Source organism: Apium graveolens, chromosome 1 (genome assembly GCF_009905375.1).
Source record: "Apium graveolens cultivar Ventura chromosome 1, ASM990537v1, whole genome shotgun sequence".
Taxonomy (NCBI): domain Eukaryota; kingdom Viridiplantae; phylum Streptophyta; class Magnoliopsida; order Apiales; family Apiaceae; genus Apium; species Apium graveolens.
This window is the reverse complement of record NC_133647.1, coordinates 19,061,625-19,082,128: the sequence shown is the minus strand read 5'-3', so window position 1 is coordinate 19,082,128 and position 20,504 is coordinate 19,061,625.

Here is a 20,504-nt window from a genome sequence, read left to right as displayed (position 1 = left end):
AATATTTTTAAAATAATCGAAACATTAATTCAGGATTAACCAGTAGTTAGTTGTACTAGCCAACCCCATGCTTTATTGTTTAAATATCAAACCGAATAAAATTATTTTGAAATAAAATTTTGGTTATATCACTAATATATATATCTATTGACATCCATACGGTTGGATCGTTGAAAAATATTTTTAAAATAATTGAAACGTTAATTCAGTATTAACCACTAGTTAGCTTTACAAGTCAAACTGATGCTTTACTGTTTAAATGTCAAACCAAATAAAATTATTTTGATATGAAATTTTGGTTATATCACTAATATATATCTATTGACATCCATACGGTTGGATCTTTGAAAAATATTTTTGAAATAATTGAAACACTAATATAGGATTAACCACTAGTTAGCTTTAATAGTCAAACTGATACTTTACTGTTTAAATGTCAAACCAAATAAAATTATTTTGATATGAAATTTTGGTTATATCACTAATATATATATATATATCTATTGACATCCGTACGGTTGGATCTTTGAAAAATATTTTTAAAATAATCGAAACATTAATTCAAGATTAACCACTAGTTAGTTGTACTAGTCAAACCGATGTTTTATTGTTTAAATATCAAACCAAATAAAATTATTTTGAAATAAAATTTTGGTTATATAACTAATATATATATCTATTGACATCCATACGGTTGGATCGTTGAAAAATATTTTTAAAATAATCGAAACATTAATTCAAGATTAACCACTAGTTAGCTTTACAAGTCCAACTAATGCTTTACTGTTTAAATGTCAAACCAAATAAAATTATTTTGATATGAAATTTTGGTTATAATACTAATATATATATCTATTGATATCCATACAGTTGGATCGTTGAAAAATATTTTTAAAATAATCGAAACATTAATTCAGGATTAACCACTAGTTAGTTGTACTAGTCAAACCCATGCTTTATTGTTTAAATATCAAACTAAATAAAATTATTTTGAAATAAAATTTTGGTTATATCACTAATATATATATCTATTGACATCCATACGGTTTGATCATTGAAAAATATTTTTAAAATAATCGAAACATTAATTCAGGATTAACCACTAGTTAGCTTTACAAGTCAAACTAATGCTTTACTGTTTAAATGTCAAACCAAATAAAATTATTTTGATATGAAATTTTGGTTATAACAGTAATATATATATCTTTTGACATCCATACGGTTGGATCATTGAAAAATATTTTTAAAATAATCGAAACAGTAATTCTGGATTAACCACTAGTTAGTTTTACTAGTCAAACTGATGCTTTACTGTTTAAATGTCAAACCAAATAAAATTATTTTGATATCAAATTTTGGTTATATCACTAATATATATCTATTGACATTCATATGGTTGAATCGTAGAAATATATTTTTGAAATAATCGAAACACTAATTCAGGATTAACCACTAGTTAGCTTTACTAGTCAAACTGATACTTTACTGTTTAAATGTCAAACCAAATATAATTATTTTGATATGAAATTTCGGTTATATCACTAATATATATATCTATTGACATCCATATGGTTCGATCGTTGAAAAATATTTTTAAAATAATCAAAACACTAATTCAGGATTAACCACTAGTTAGCTTTACTAGTTAAACTAATGCTTTACTATTAAAATGTCAAACCAAATAAAATAATTTTGATATGAAATTTTGTTTATATCACTAATATATATATCTATTGACATCGATACGGTTGGATCGTTGAAAAATATTTTTAAAATAATCGAAACATTAATTCAGGATTACCCACTAGTTAGTTGTACTAGTCAAACCGATACTTTATTGTTTAAATATCAAACTAAATAAAATTATTTTGTAATAAAATTTTGGTTACATCACTAATATATATATCTATTGACATCCATATGGTTGGATCGTTGAAAAATAGTTTTAAAATAATCGAAACATTATTTCAGGATTAACCACTAGTGAGCTTTACAAGTCAAACTAATGCTTTACTGTTCAAATGTCAAACCAAATAAAATTATTTTGATATGAAATTTTGATTATAACACTAATATATATATCTATTGACATCCATACAGTTGGATCGTTGAAAAATATTTTTAAAATAATCGAAACATTAATTCAGGATTAACCACTAGTTAGTTGTACTAGTCAAACCCATGCTTTATTGTTTAAATATCAAACCAAATAAAATTATTTTGAAATAAATTTTGGTTATATCACTAATATATATCTATTGACATCCATACGGTTGGATCGTTGAAAAATAGTTTTAAAATAATCGAAACATTAATTCAGGATTAACCACTAGTTAGCTTTACAAGTCAAACTAATGCTTTACTATTTAAATGTCAAACCAAATAAAATGATTTTGATATGAAATTTTGGTTATAACACTAATTTATATATCTATTGACATCCATACGGTTGGATCGTTGAAAAATATTTTTAAAGTAATCGAAACAGTAATTCTGGATTAACCACTAGTTAGCTTTACTAGTCAAACTAAAGCTTTACTGTTTAAATGTCAAACCAAATAAAATTATTTTGATATCAAATTTTGGTTATATCACTAATATATATCTATTGACATTCATATGGTTGGATCGTAGAAATATATTTTTGAAATAATCGAAACACTAATTCAGGATTAACCACTAGTTAGCTTTACTAGTCAAACTGATGCTTTACTGTTTAAATGTCAAACAAAATATAATTATTTTGATATGAAATTTCGGTTATATCACTAATATATATATATCTATTGACATCCATACGGTTCGATCGCTGAAAAATATTTTTAAATAATCAAAACACTAATTCAGGATTAACCACTAGTTAACTTTACTAGTCAAACTAATGCTTTACTACTTAAATGTCAAATCAAATAAAATTATTTTGATATGAAATTTAGTTTATATCACTAATATATATATCTATTGACATCGATATGGTTGGATCGTTCAAAAATATTTTTAAAATAATCGAAACATTAATTCAGGATTACCCACTAGTTAGTTGTACTAGTCAAACCGATGCTTTATTGTTTAAATATCAAACCAAATAAAATTATTTTGAAATAAAATTTTGGTTATATCACTAATATATATATCTATTGACATCTATACGGTTGGATCGTTGAAAAATATTTTTAAAATAATCGAAACATTATTTAAGGATTAACCACTAGTTAATTGTACTAGTCAACCTCATGCTTTATTGTTTAAATATCAAACCAAATAAAATTATTTTGAAATAAAATTCTGGTTATATCACTAATATATATATCTATTGACATCAATACGGTTGGATCGTTGAAAAATATTTTTAAAATAATCGAAACATTAATTCAGGATTAACCACTAGTTAGTTGTACTAGCCAACCCCATGCTTTATTGTTTAAATATCAAACCGAATAAAATTATTTTGAAATAAAATTTTGGTTATATCACTAATATATATCTATTGACATCCATACGGTTGGATCGTTGAAAAATATTTTTAAAATAATTGAAACGTTAATTCAGTATTAACCACTAGTTAGTTTTACAAGTCAAACTGATGCTTTACTGTTTAAATGTCAAACCAAATAAAATTATTTTGATATGAAATTTTGGTTATATCACTAATATATATCTATTGACATCCATACGGTTGGATCATTGAAAAATATTTTTGAAATAATTGAAACACTAATTTAGGATTAACCACTAGTTAGCTTTAATAGTCAAACTGATACTTTACTGTTTAAATGTCAAACCAAATAAAATTATTTTGATATGAAATTTTGGTTATATCACTAATATATATATATATCTATTGACATCCATACGGTTGGATCTTTGAAAAATATTTTTAAAATAATCGAAACATTAATTCAAGATTAACCACTAGTTAGTTGTACTAGTCAAACCGATGTTTTATTGTTTAAATATCAAACCAAATAAAATTATTTTGAAATAAAATTTTGGTTATATCACTAATATATATATCTATTGACATCCATACGGTTGGATCGTTGAAAAATATTTTTAAAATAATCGAAACATTAATTCAGGATTAACCACTAGTTAGCTTTACAAGTCCAACTAATGCTTTACTGTTTAAATGTCAAACCAAATAAAATTATTTTGATATGAAATTTTGGTTATAATACTAATATATATATCTATTGATATCCATACAGTTGGATCATTGAAAAATATTTTTAAAATAATCGAAACATTAATTCAGGATTAACCACTAGTTAGTTGTACTAGTCAAACCCATGCTTTATTGTTTAAATATCAAACCAAATAAAATTATTTTGAAATAAAATTTTGGTTATATCACTAATATATATATCTATTGACATCCATACGGTTTGATCGTTGAAAAATATTTTTAAAATAATCGAAACATTAATTCAGGATTAACCACTAGTTAGCTTTACAAGTCAAACTAATGCTTTACTGTTTAAATGTCAAACCAAATAAAATTATTTTGATATGAAATTTTGGTTATAACAGTAATATATATATCTTTTGACATCCATACGGTTGGATCATTGAAAAATATTTTTAAAATAATCGAAACAGTAATTCTGGATTAACCACTAGTTAGCTTTACTAGTCAAACTGATGCTTTACTGTTTAAATGTCAAACCAAATAAAATTATTTTGATATCAAATTTTGGTTATATCACTAATATATATCTATTGACATTCATATGGTTGAATCGTAGAAATATATTTTTGAAATAATCGAAACACTAATTCAGGATTAACCACTAGTTAGCTTTACTAGTCAAACTGATACTTTACTGTTTAAATGTCAAACCAAATATAATTATTTTGATATGAAATTTCGGTTATATCACTAATATATATATCTATTGACATCCATATGGTTCGATCGTTGAAAAATATTTTTAAAATAATCAAAACACTAATTCAGGATTAACCACTAGTTAGCTTTACTAGTTAAACTAATGCTTTACTATTAAAATGTCAAACCAAATAAAATAATTTTGATATGAAATTTTGTTTATATCACTAATATATATATCTATTGACATCGATACGGTTGGATCGTTGAAAAATATTTTTAAAATAATCGAAACATTAATTCAGGATTACCCACTAGTTAGTTGTACTAGTCAAACCGATGCTTTATTGTTTAAATATCAAACTAAATAAAATTATTTTGTAATAAAATTTTGGTTACATCACTAATATATATATCTATTGACATCCATATGGTTGGATCGTTGAAAAATAGTTTTAAAATAATCGAAACATTATTTCAGGATTAACCACTAGTTAGCTTTACAAGTCAAACTAATGCTTTACTGTTCAAATGTCAAACCAAATAAAATTATTTTGATATGAAATTTTGATTATAACACTAATATATATATCTATTGACATCCATACAGTTGGATCGTTGAAAAATATTTTTAAAATAATCGAAACATTAATTCAGGATTAACCACTAGTTAGTTGTACTAGTCAAACCCATGCTTTATTGTTTAAATATCAAACCAAATAAAATTATTTTGAAATAAATTTTGGTTATATCACTAATATATATCTATTGACATCCATACTGTTGGATCGTTGAAAAATAGTTTTAAAATAATCGAAACATTAATTCAGGATTAACCACTAGTTAGCTTTACAAGTCAAACTAATGCTTTACTATTTAAATGTCAAACCAAATAAAATGATTTTGATATGAAATTTTGGTTATAACACTAATATATATATCTATTGACATCCATACGGTTGGATCATTGAAAAATATTTTTAAAATAATCGAAACAGTAATTCTGGATTAACCACTAGTTAGCTTTACTAGTCAAACTGAAGCTTTACTATTTAAATGTCAAACCAAATAAAATTATTTTGATATCAAATTTTGGTTATATCACTAATATATATCTATTGACATTCATATGGTTGGATCGTAGAAATATATTTTTGAAATAATCGAAACACTAATTCAGGATTAACCACTAGTTAGCTTTACTAGTCAAACTGATGCTTTACTGTTTAAATGTCAAACAAAATATAATTATTTTGATATGAAATTTCGGTTATATCACTAATATATATATATCTATTGACATCCATACGGTTCGATCGCTGAAAAATATTTTTAAATAATCAAAACACTAATTCAGGATTAACCACTAGTTAACTTTACTAGTGAAACTAATGCTTTACTATTTAAATGTCAAACCAAATAAAATTATTTTGATATGAAATTTAGTTTATATCACTAATATATATATCTATTGACATCGATATGGTTGGATCGTTCAAAAATATTTTTAAAATAATCGAAACATTAATTCAGGATTACCCACTAGTTAGTTGTACTAGTCAAACCGATGCTTTATTGTTTAAATATCAAACCAAATAAAATTATTTTGAAATAAAATTTTGGTTATATCACTAATATATATATCTATTGACATCTATACGGTTGGATCGTTGAAAAATATTTTTAAAATAATCGAAACATTATTTAAGGATTAACCACTAGTTAATTGTACTAGTCAACCTCATGCTTTATTGTTTAAATATCAAACTAAATAAAATTATTTTGAAATAAAATTCTGGTTATATCACTAATATATATATCTATTGACATCAATCCGGTTGGATCGTTGAAAAATATTTTTAAAATAATCGAAACATTAATTCAGGATTAACCACTAGTTAGTTGTACTAGCCAACCCCATGCTTTATTGTTTAAATATCAAACCGAATAAAATTATTTTGAAATAAAATTTTGGTTATATTACTAATATATATCTATTGACATCCATACGGTTGGATCGTTGAAAAATATTTTTAAAATAATTGAAACGTTAATTCAGTATTAACCACTAGTTAGTTTTACAAGTCAAACTGATGCTTTACTGTTTAAATGTCAAACCAAATAAAATTATTTTGATATGAAATTTTGGTTATATCACTAATATATATCTATTGACATCCATACGGTTGGATCATTGAAAAATATTTTTGAAATAATTGAAACACTAATTTAGGATTAACCACTAGTTAGCTTTAATAGTCAAACTGATACTTTACTGTTTAAATGTCAAACCAAATAAAATTATTTTGATATGAAATTTTGGTTATATCACTAATATATATATATCTATTGACATCCATACGGTTGGATCTTTGAAAAATATTTTTAAAATAATCGAAACATTAATTCAAGATTAACCACTAGTTAGTTGTACTAGTCAAACCGATGTTTTATTGTTTAAATATCAAACCAAATAAAATTATTTTGAAATAAAATTTTGGTTATATCACTAATATATATATCTATTGACATCCATACGGTTGGACCGTTGAAAAATATTTTTAAAATAATCGAAACATTAATTCAGGATTAACCACTAGTTAGCTTTACAAGTCCAACTAATGCTTTACTGTTTAAATGTCAAACCAAATAAAATTATTTTGATATGAAATTTTAGTTATAACACTAATATATATATCTATTGATATCCATACAGTTGGATCGTTGAAAAATATTTTTAAAATAATCGAAACATTAATTCAGGATTAACCACTAGTTAGTTGTACTAGTCAAACCCATGCTTTATTGTTTAAATATCAAACCAAATAAAATTATTTTGAAATAAAATTTTGGTTATATCACTAATATATATATCTATTGACATCCATACGGTTTGATCGTTGAAAAATATTTTTAAAATAATCGAAACATTAATTCAGGATTAACCACTAGTTAGCTTTACAAGTCAAACTAATGCTTTAATGTTTAAATGTCAAACCAAATAAAATTATTTTGATATGAAATTTTGGTTATAACAGTAATATATATATATATCTATTGACATCCATAGGGTTGGATCGTTGAAAAATATTTTTAAAATAATTGAAACGTTAATTCAGGATTAACCACTAGTTAGCTTTACAAGTCAAACTGATGCTTTACTGTTTAAATATCAAACCAAATAAAATTATTTTGATATGAAATTTTGGCTATAACACTAATATATATCTATTGACATCCATACGGTTGGATCGTTGCAAAATATTTTTAAAATAATCGAAACAGTAATTCTGGATTAACCACTAGTTAGCTTTACTAGTCAAACTGATGCTTTACTGTTTAAATGTCAAACCAAATAAAATTATTTTGATATCAAATTTTGGTTATATCACTAATATATATCTATTGACATTCGTATGGTTGGATCGTTGAAATATATTTTTGAAATAATCGAAACACTAATTTAGGATTAACCACTAGTTAGCTTTACTAGTGAAACTGATGCTTTATTGTTTAAAAGTCAAACCAAATATAATTATTTTAATATGAAATTTTGTTTATATCACTAATATATATATCTATTGACATCCATACGGTTCGATCGTTGAAAAATATTTTTAAAATAATCGAAACACTAATTCAGGATTAACCACTAGTTAGCTTTACTAGTCAAACAAATGCTTTACTATTTAAATGTCAAACCCAATAAAATTATTTTGATATGAAATTTTGGTTATATCACTAATAAATATATCTATTGACATCGATACGGTTGGATCTTTGAAACATTAGTTCTGGATTAACCACTACTTAGTTGTACTAGTCAAACCGATGTTTTATTGTTTAAATATCAAACCAAATAAAATTATTTTGAAATAAAATTTTGGTTATATCACTAATATATATATCTATTGACATCCATACGGTTGGATCGTTGAAAAATATTTTTAAAATAATCGAAACATTAATTCAGGATTAACCACTAGTGAGCTTTACAAGTCAAACTAATGCTTTACTATTTAAATGTCAAACCAAATAAAATTATTTTGATATGAAATTTTGATTATAACACTAATATATATATCTATTGACATCCATACAGTTGGATTGTTGAAAAATATTTTTAAAATAATCGAAACATTAATTCAGGATGAACCACTAGTTAGTTGTACTAGTCAACCTCATGCTTTATTGTTTAAATATCAAACCAAATAAAATTATTTTGAAATAAAATTCTGGTTATATCACTAATATATATATCTATTGACATCAATACGGTTGGATCGTTGAAAAATATTTTTAAAATAATCGAAACATTAATTCAGGATTAACCACTAGTTAGTTGTACTAGCCAACCCCATGCTTTATTGTTTAAATATCAAACCGAATAAAATTATTTTGAAATAAAATTTTGGTTATATCACTAATATATATCTATTGACATCCATACGGTTGGATCGTTGAAAAATATTTTTAAAATAATTGAAACGTTAATTCAGTATTAACCACTAGTTAGTTTTACAAGTCAAACTGATGCTTTACTGTTTAAATGTCAAACCAAATAAAATTATTTTGATATGAAATTTTGGTTATATCACTAATATATATCTATTGACATCCATACGGTTGGATCATTGAAAAATATTTTTGAAATAATTGAAACACTAATTTAGGATTAACCACTAGTTAGCTTTAATAGTCAAACTGATACTTTACTGTTTAAATGTCAAACCAAATAAAATTATTTTGATATGAAATTTTGGTTATATCACTAATATATATATATCTATTGACATCCATACGGTTGGATCTTTGAAAAATATTTTTAAAATAATCGAAACATTAATTCAAGATTAACCACTAGTTAGTTGTACTAGTCAAACCGATGTTTTATTGTTTAAATATCAAACCAAATAAAATTATTTTGAAATAAAATTTTGGTTATATCACTAATATATATATCTATTGACATCCATACGGTTGGACCGTTGAAAAATATTTTTAAAATAATCGAAACATTAATTCAGGATTAACCACTAGTTAGCTTTACAAGTCCAACTAATGCTTTACTGTTTAAATGTCAAACCAAATAAAATTATTTTGATATGAAATTTTGGTTATAACACTAATATATATATCTATTGATATCCATACAGTTGGATCGTTGAAAAATATTTTTAAAATAATCGAAACATTAATTCAGGATTAACCACTAGTTAGTTGTACTAGTCAAACCCATGCTTTATTGTTTAAATATCAAACCAAATAAAATTATTTTGAAATAAAATTTTGGTTATATCACTAATATATATATCTATTGACATCCATACGGTTTGATCGTTGAAAAATATTTTTAAAATAATCGAAACATTAATTCAGGATTAACCACTAGTTAGCTTTACAAGTCAAACTAATGCTTTACTGTTTAAATGTCAAACCAAATAAAATTATTTTGATATGAAATTTTGGTTATAACAGTAATATATATATCTATTGACATCCATAGGGTTGGATCGTTGAAAAATATTTTTAAAATAATTGAAACGTTAATTCAGGATTAACCACTAGTTAGCTTTACAAGTCAAACTGATGCTTTACTGTTTAAATGTCAAACCAAATAAAATTATTTTGATATGAAATTTTGGCTATAACACTAATATATATCTATTGACATCCATACGGTTGGATCGTTGCAAAATATTTTTAAAATAATCGAAACAGTAATTCTGGATTAACCACTAGTTAGCTTTACTAGTCAAACTGATGCTTTACTGTTTAAATGTCAAACCAAATAAAATTATTTTGATATCAAATTTTGGTTATATCACTAATATATATCTATTGACATTCATATGGTTGGATCGTTGAAATATATTTTTGAAATAATCGAAACACTAATTCAGGATTAACCACTAGTTAGCTTTACTAGTGAAACTGATGCTTTATTGTTTAAAAGTCAAACCAAATATAATTATTTTAATATGAAATTTTGTTTATATCACTAATATATATATCTATTGACATCCATACGGTTCGATCGTTGAAAAATATTTTTAAAATAATCGAAACACTAATTCAGGATTAACCACTAGTTAGCTTTACTAGTCAAACAAATGCTTTACTATTTAAATGTCAAACCCAATAAAATTATTTTGATATGAAATTTTGGTTATATCACTAATAAATATATCTATTGACATCGATACGGTTGGATCTTTGAAACATTAATTCAGGATTACCCACTAGTTAGTTGTACTAGTCAAACCGATGCTTTATTGTTTAAATATCAAACCAAATAAAATAATTTTGACATAAAATTTTGGTTATATAACTAATATATATATCTACTGACATCCATACGGTTGGATCGTTGAAAAATATTTTTAAAATAATCGAAACATTATTTCAGGATTAACCACTAGTTAATTGTACTAGTCAAACCCATGCTTTATTGTTTAAATATCAAACCAAATAAAATTATTTTAAAATAAAATTTTGGTTATATCACTAATATATATCTATTGACATCCATACGGTTGGATCGTTGAAAAATATTTTTAAAATAATTGAAACATTAATTCAGGATTAACCACTAGTTAGCTTTACAAGTCAAACTAATGCTTTACTGTTTAAATGTCAAACCAAATAAAATTATTTTGATATGAAATTTTGGTTATATTACTAATATATATCTATTGACATCCATACGGTTGGATCGTTGAAAAATATTTTTGAAATAATTGAAACACTAATTTAGGATTAACCACTAGTTAGCTTTAATAGTCAAACTGACACTTTACTGTTTAAATGTCAAACCAAATAAAATTATTTTGATATGAAATTTTGGTTATATCACTAATATATATCTATTGACATTCATATGGTTGGATCGTTGAAAAATATTTTTGAAATAATCGAAACATTAATTCAGGATTAACCACTAGTTAGCTTTACTAGTCAAAGTGATGTTTTAATGTTTAAATGTCAAACCAAATAAAATTATTTTGATATGAAATTTTGGTTATATCACTAATATATATATCTATTGACATCGATATGGTTGGATCGTTGAAGAATATTTTTAAAATAATCGAAACATTAATTCAGGATTAACCACTAGTTACTTGTACTAGTCAAACCGATGCTTTATTGTTTATATATCAAGCCAAATAAAATTATTTTGAAATAAAATTTTGGTTATATCACTAATATATATATCTATTGACATCCATATGGTTGGATCGTTGATAACTATTTTTACAATAATCGAAACATTAATTCAGGATTAACCACTAGTTAGTTGTACTAGTCAAACCCATGCTTTATTGTTTAAATATCAAACCAAATAAAATTATTTTGAAATAAAATTTTTGTTATATCACTAATATATATACCTATTGACATCCATACGGTTGGATCGTTGAAAAATAATTTTAAAATAATTGAAACATTAATTCAGGATTAACCACTAGTTAGTTTTACAAGTCAAACTGATGATTTATTCTTTAAATGTCAAACCAAATAAAATTATTTTGATATGAAATTTTGGTTATATCACTAATATTTATCTATTGACATCCATACGGTTGGATCGTTGAAAAATATTTTTGAAATAATTAAAACACTAATTCAGGATTAACCTCTAGTTAACTTTAATAGTCAAACTGATGCTTTAATGTTTAAATGTCAAACCAAATAAAATTATTTTGATATGAAATTTTGGTTATATCACTAATATATATATCTATTGACATCCATACGGTTGGATCGTTGAAAAATATTTTTAAAATAGTCGAAACACTAATTCAGGATTAACCACTAGTTAGCTTTACTAGTCTAACTCATGCTTTACTATTTAAATGTCAAAGGAAATAAAATTATTTTGATATGAAATTTTGATTATATCACTAATATATATATCTATTGACATCGATACGGTTGGATCGTTGAAAAATATTTTTAAAATAATCGAAACATTAATTCAGGATTAACCACTAGTTAGTTGTACTAGTCAAACCGATGCTTTATTGTTTAAATATCAAACCAAATAAAATTATTTTGAAATAAAATTTAGGTTATATCACTAATATATATATCTATTGACATCCATATGGTTGGATCGTTGATAACTATTTTTACAATAATCGAAACATTAATTCAGGATTAACCACTAGTTAGTTGTACTAGTCAAACCCATGCTTTATTGTTTAAATATCAAACCAAATAAAATTATTTTGAAATAAAATTTTTGTTATATCAATAATATATATACCTATTGACATCCATACGGTTGGATCGTTGAAAAATAATTTTAAAATAATTGAAACATTAATTCAGGATTAACCACTAGTTAGTTTTACAAGTCAAACTGATGATTTATTCTTTAAATGTCAAACCAAATAAAATTATTTTGATATGAAATTTTGGTTATATCACTAATATTTATCTATTGACATCCATACGGTTGGATCGTTGAAAAATATTTTTGAAATAATTAAAACACTAATTCAGGATTAACCACTAGTTAGCTTTAATAGTCAAACTGATGCTTTAATGTTTAAATGTCAAACCAAATAAAATTATTTTGATATGAAATTTTGGTTATATCACTAATATATATATCTATTGACATCCATACGGTTGGATCGTTGAAAAATATTTTTAAAATAGTCGAAACACTAATTCAGGATTAACCACTAGTTAGCTTTACTAGTCTAACTCATGCTTTACTATTTAAATGTCAAAGGAAATAAAATTATTTTGATATGAAATTTTGATTATATCACTAATATATATATCTATTGACATCGATACGGTTGGATCGTTGAAAAATATTTTTAAAATAATCGAAACATTAATTCAGGATTAACCACTAGTTAGTTGTACTAGTCAAACCGATGCTTTATTGTTTAAATATCAAACCAAATAAAATTATTTTGAAATAAAATTTAGGTTATATCACTAATATATATATCTATTGACATCCATATGGTTGGATCGTTGATAAATATTTTTACAATAATCGAAACATTAATTCAGGATTAACCACTCGTTAGTTGTACTAGTCAAACCCATGCTTTATTGTTTAAATATCAAACCAAATAAAATTATTTTGAAACAAAATTTTTGTTATATCACTAATATATATATATCTATTGACATCCATATGGTTGGATCGTTGAAAAATATTTTCAAAATAATTGAAACATTAATTCAGGATTAACCACTAGTTAGCTTTACAAGTCAAACTGATGCTTTACTCTTTAAATGTCAAACCAAATAAAATTATTTTGATATGAAATTTTGGTTATATCACTAATATTTATCTATTGACATCCATACGGTTGGATCGTTTAAAAATATTTTTGAAATAATTGAAACACTAATTCAGGATTAACCACTAGTTAGCTTTAATAGTCAAACTAATGCTTTAATGTTTAAATGTCAAACCAAATAAAATTATTTTGATATGAAATTTTGGTTATATCACTAATATATATATCTATTGGCATCCATACGGTTGGATCGTTGAAAAATATTTTTAAAAATATCGAAACACTAATTCGGGATTAACCACTAGTTAGCTTTACTAGTCAAACTGATGCTTTACTGTTTAAATGTCAAACCAAATAAAATTATTTTGATATGAAATTTTGGTTATATCATTAATCTATATATCTATTAACATCCATACAGTTGGATTGTTGAAATATATTTTTAAAATAATCGAAACATTAATTCAGGATTAACCACTAGTTAGTTGTACTAGTCAAACCGATGTTTTATTGATTAAATATCAAACCAAATAAAATTATTTTGAAATAAAATTTTGGTTATATCACTAATATATATATATCTATTGACATCCATACGGTTGGATCGTTGAAAAATATTTTTAAAATAATCAAAACATTAATTCAGGATTAACCATTAGTTAGCTTTACAAGTCAAACTAATGCTTTACTGTTTAAATGTCAAACCAAATAAAATTATTTTGATATGAAATTTTGGTTATAACACTAATATATATATCTATAGACATCCATACGGTTGGATCGTTGAAAAATGTTATTCCCAGTGGACTAACAATGAGATTTACAGAAGGGGGGTTGAATGTAAATCTCAAAACTTTTTCAAGTTTTGAGCAGTTTCTAAGACTAAGTGTTTTTGAGAACAAGTGTGTGAATTGCTTGAAGCTAATACAAACAGATATATATTCAAACACAAATGTAAAGAACACAAAGAACTTAAAAACTTTTCTGGTGGATTTGTTGTTCCACCAGAGATGTGTTATTTCATAAAATCTGTGATTTAAAGAATTAAATCACAGCTGCTTCCTAGTACAAGCTCGATGATTTTCTCTCTGGATATTTCTAAACAGCTCAGGAAAATTCTTATCTAATTACTAGCTGCTACTTGGTTTATATATCACCAAGTTTACAAGTGAAGACAAAACTGTAAAATACAATTAAAAAGATTCTTCACATGTTTCTTCTTCATTTCTTTATCAAATGCAATTTAGGCTTGGCTGTAGATCTTGGAATACTTCCTTGTTTGCATCAGAATGGAAATGCTGCATTTTCTTGATTCCTCCTAGAGGCTTCCACATTCCAGTTTGTCTCTGTCAACCCATGTGCCTCTGTCAGCTTGTGAATTGTCACTATCAACTGCTAATGGACTAAGCATCCGTTGAAGCTTTCATCCGTTGATGCCTTATCCGTTGAGGCTTTATCCGTTGAAGCTTTATCCGTTGATGCATTATCAGTTGAAGTCTTTATCCATTGAAGCACTTATCCGTTGATGGATATTATCCGTTGAAGCTTTGTTTCTTATCCGTTGAAGGTCTTCAATATTCGTTGATACTTCTTCACTTATACAATATTAAAAGGCATAAAATATTTACAATTAGCCCTCATATTTGCATATCCACTAGTAGTCAACATGACTGATAATTTTCTACAACATCTAAGAATTACAACTTGAATCTAGAGAATGAAATGTGCTACAATACTAAACTTATTGCTAAGTAAAGCTACTCCTTCAACGGATAGCCAAGATGGTCTTATCCGTTAAGGCTACAAACACTAGATTTCTACTTAAGTGTTTTGTTTAACTTATCATCAAACTAATACACATATTCCATACGGTTGGATCGTTGAAAAATATTTTTAAAATAATCGAAACACTAATTCTGGATTAACCACTAGTTAGCTTTACTAGTCAAACCGATGCTTTACTGTTTAAATGTCAAACCAAATAAAATAATTTTGATATCAAATTTTGGTTATATCACTAATATATATCTATTGACATTAATATGGTTGGATCGTTGAAATATATTTTTGAAATAATCGAAACACTAATTCAGGATTAACCACTAGTTAGCTTTACTAGTCAAACTGATGCTTTACTGTTTAAATGTCAAACCAAATATAATTATTTTGATATGAAATTTTGGTTATATCACTAATATATATATATCTATTGACATCCATACGGTTCGATCGTTGAAAAATATTTTTAAAATAATCGAAACAATAATTCAGGATTAACCATTAGTTAGCTTTACTAGTCAAACTAATGCTTTTCTATTTAAATGTCAAACCAAATAAAATTATTTTGACATGAAATTTTGGTTATATCACTAATATATATATCTATTGACATCGATACGGTTGGATCGTTGAAAAATATTTTTAAAATAATTGAAACATTAATTCAGGATTACCCACTAGATAGTTGTATTAGTCAAACCGATGCTTTATTGTTTAAATATCAAACCAAATAAAATTATTTTGAAATAAAATTTTGGTTATATCACTAACATATATATCTATTGACATCCATACGGTTGGATCGTTGAAAAATATTTTTAAAATAATCGAAACATTAATTCAGGATTAACCACTAGTTAATTGTACTAGTCAAACCCATATTTTATTGTTTATATTTCAAACCAAATAAAATTATTTTTAAATAAAATTTTGGTTATATCACTAATATATATATATATCTATTGACATCCATACGGTTGGATCGTTGAAAAATATTTTTAAAATAATCGAAAAATTAATTCAGGATTAACCAGTAGTTAGTTGTACTAGTCAAACCCATGCTTTATTGTTTAAATATCAAACCAAATAAAATTATTTTGAAATACAGTTTTGGTTATATCACTAATATATATATCTATTGACATCCATACGGTTGGATCGTTGAAAAATATTTTTAAAATAATTGAAACATTAATTCAGGATTAACCACTAGTTAGCTTTACAAGTCAAACTAATGCTTTACTGTTTAAATGTCAAACCAAATAAAATTATTTTGATATGAAATTTTGGATATAACACTAATATATATCTATTGACATCCATACGGTTGGATCATTGAAAAATATTTTTAAAATAATCGAAACACTAATTCAGGATTAACCACTAGTTAGCTTTACTAGTCAAACTGATGCTTTAATGTTTATATGTCAAACCAAATAAAATTATTCTAATATGAAATTTTGTTTATATCACTAATATATATATCTATTAACATCCATACGGTTGGATCGTTGAAAAATATTTTTAAAATAATCGAAACATTAATTCAGGATTAACCACTAGTTAGTTGTACTAGTTAAACCGATGCTTTATTGTTTAAATATCAAACCAAATAAAATTATTTTGAAATAAAATTTGAGTTATATCACTAATATATATATCTATTGACATCCATATGGTTGGATCGTTGAAAAATATTTTTAAAATAATCGAAGCATTAATTGAGGATTAACCACTAGTTAGCATTACAAGTCAAACTAATGCTTTACTGTTTAGATATCAAACCAAATAAAATTATTTTGATATGAAATTTTGGTTATAATACTAATATATATATCTATTGACATCCATACGGTTGGATCATTGAAAAATAATTTTAAAATAATCGAAACATTAATTCAGGATTAACCACTAGTTAGTTGTACTAGTCAAACCCATGCTTTATTGTTTAAATATCAAACCAAATAAAATTATTTTGAATTAAAATTTTGGTTATATCACTAATATATATCTATTGATATTCATACGGTTGGATCGTTGAAAAATATTTTTAAAATAATCGAAACATTAATTCAGGATTAACCACTAGTTAGCTTTGCAAGTCAAACTAATGCTTTACTGTTTAAATGTCAAACAAAATAAAATTATTTTGATATGAAATTTTGGTTATAACACTAATATATATATATATCTATTGACATCCATACGGTTGGATCGTTGAAAAATATTTTTAAAATAATCGAAAAATTAATTCAGGATTAACCACTAGTTAGTTGTACTAGTCAAACCCATGCTTTATTGTTTAAATATCAAACCAAATAAAATTATTTTGAAATAAAATTTTGGTTATATCACTAATATATATCTATTGACATCCATACGGTTGGATCGTTGAAAAATATTTTTAAAATAATCGAAACATTAATTCAGGATTAACCACTAGGTAGTTGTACTAGTCAAACCCATGCTTTATTGTTTAAATATCAAACCAAATAAAATTATTTTGAAATAAAATTTTGGTTATATCACTAATATATATATCTATTGACATCCATACGGTTGGATCGTTGAAAAATATTTTTAAAATAATCGAAACATTAATTCAGGATTAACCACTAGTTAGTTGTACTAGTCAAACCCATGCTTTATTGTTTAAATATCAAACCAAATAAAATTATTTTGGAATAAAAATTTTGGTTATATCACTAATATATATATATATCTGTTGACATCCATACAGTTGGATCGTTGAAAAATATTTTTAAAATAATTGAAACATTAATTCAGGATTAACCACTAGTTAGCTTTACAACTCAAACTGATGCTTTACTCTTTAAATGTCAAACCAAATAAAATTATTTTGATATGAAATTTTGGTTATATCACTAATATATATCTATTGATATCCATACGGTTGGATCGTTGAAAAATATTTTTGAAATAATTGAAACACTAATTCTGGATTAACCACTAGTTAGCTTTAATAGTCAAACTGATGCTTTACTGTTTAAATGTCAAACAAAATAAAATTATTACGATATGAAATTTTGGTTATATCACTAATATATATATCTATTGACATCCATACGGTTGGATCGTTGAAAAATATTTTTAAAATAATCGAAACACTAATTCAGGATTAACCACTAGTTAGCTTTACTAGTCAAAATTGTTAGCTTTACTAGTCAAACTGATGCTTTACTGTTTAGATGTCAAACCAAATAAAATTATTTTGATATGAAATTTTGGTTATATCACTAATATATATATCTATTGACATCCATACGGTTGAATCGTTGAAAAATATTTTTAAAATAATCGAAACATTAATTCAGGATTAACCAATAGTTAGTTGTACTAGTCAAACCGATGCTTTATTGTTTAAATATTAAACCAAATTAAATTATTTTTAAATAAAATTTTGGTTATATCACTAATATATATATCTATTGACATCCATACGGTTGGATCGTTGAAAAATATTTTTAAAATAACCGAAACATTAATTTAGGATTAACCACTAGTTAGCTTTACAAGTCAAACTAATGTTTTACTGTTTAAATGTCAAACCAAATAAATTTATTTTGATATGAAATTTTGCTTATAACACTAATATATATATCTATTGACATCCATATGGTTGGATCGTTGAAAAATATTTTTAAAATAATAGAAACACTAATTCTGGATTAACCACTAGTTAGCTTTTCTAGTCAAACTGATGCTTTACTGTTTAAATGTCAAACCAAATAAAATTATTTTGATATCAAATTTTGGTTATATCACTAATATATATATATATTGACATTCATATGGTTGGATCGTTGAAATATATTTTTGAAATAATTGAAACACTAATTCAGGATTAACCACTAGTTAGCTTTACTAGTCAAACTCATGCTTTACTGTTTAAATGTCAAACCAAATATAATTATTTTGATATGAAATTTTGGTTATATTACTAATATATATATCTATTGACATCTATACGGTTCGATCGTTGAAAAATATTTTTAAAATAATCGAAACACTAATTCAGGATTTAACACTAGTTAGCTTTATTTGTCAAACTAATGCTTTACTATCTAAATGTCAAACCAAATAAAATTATTTTGCAATGAAATTTTGGTTATATCACTAATATATATATCTATTGACATCGATACGGTTGGATCTTTGAAAAATATTTTTAAAATAATCGAAACATTAATTCAGGATTACCCACTAGTTAGTTGTACTAGTCAAACCGATGCTTTATTGTTTAAATATCAAACCAAATAAAATTATTTTGAAATAAAATTTTGGTTATATCACTAATATATATATCTATTGACATCCATACAGTTGGATCGTTGAAAAATATTTTTGAAATAATCGAAACATTAATTCAGGATTAACCACTAGTTAGCTTTACAAGTCAAACTAATGCTTTACTGTTTAAATGTCAAACCAAATAAAATTATTTTGATATGAAATTTTGGTTATAACACTAGTATATATATATATTGACATCCATACGGTTGGATCGTTGAAAAATATTTTTAAAATAATCGAAACACTAATTCTGGATTAACCACTAGTTAGCTTTACTTGTCAAACTGATGCTTTACTGTTTAAATGTC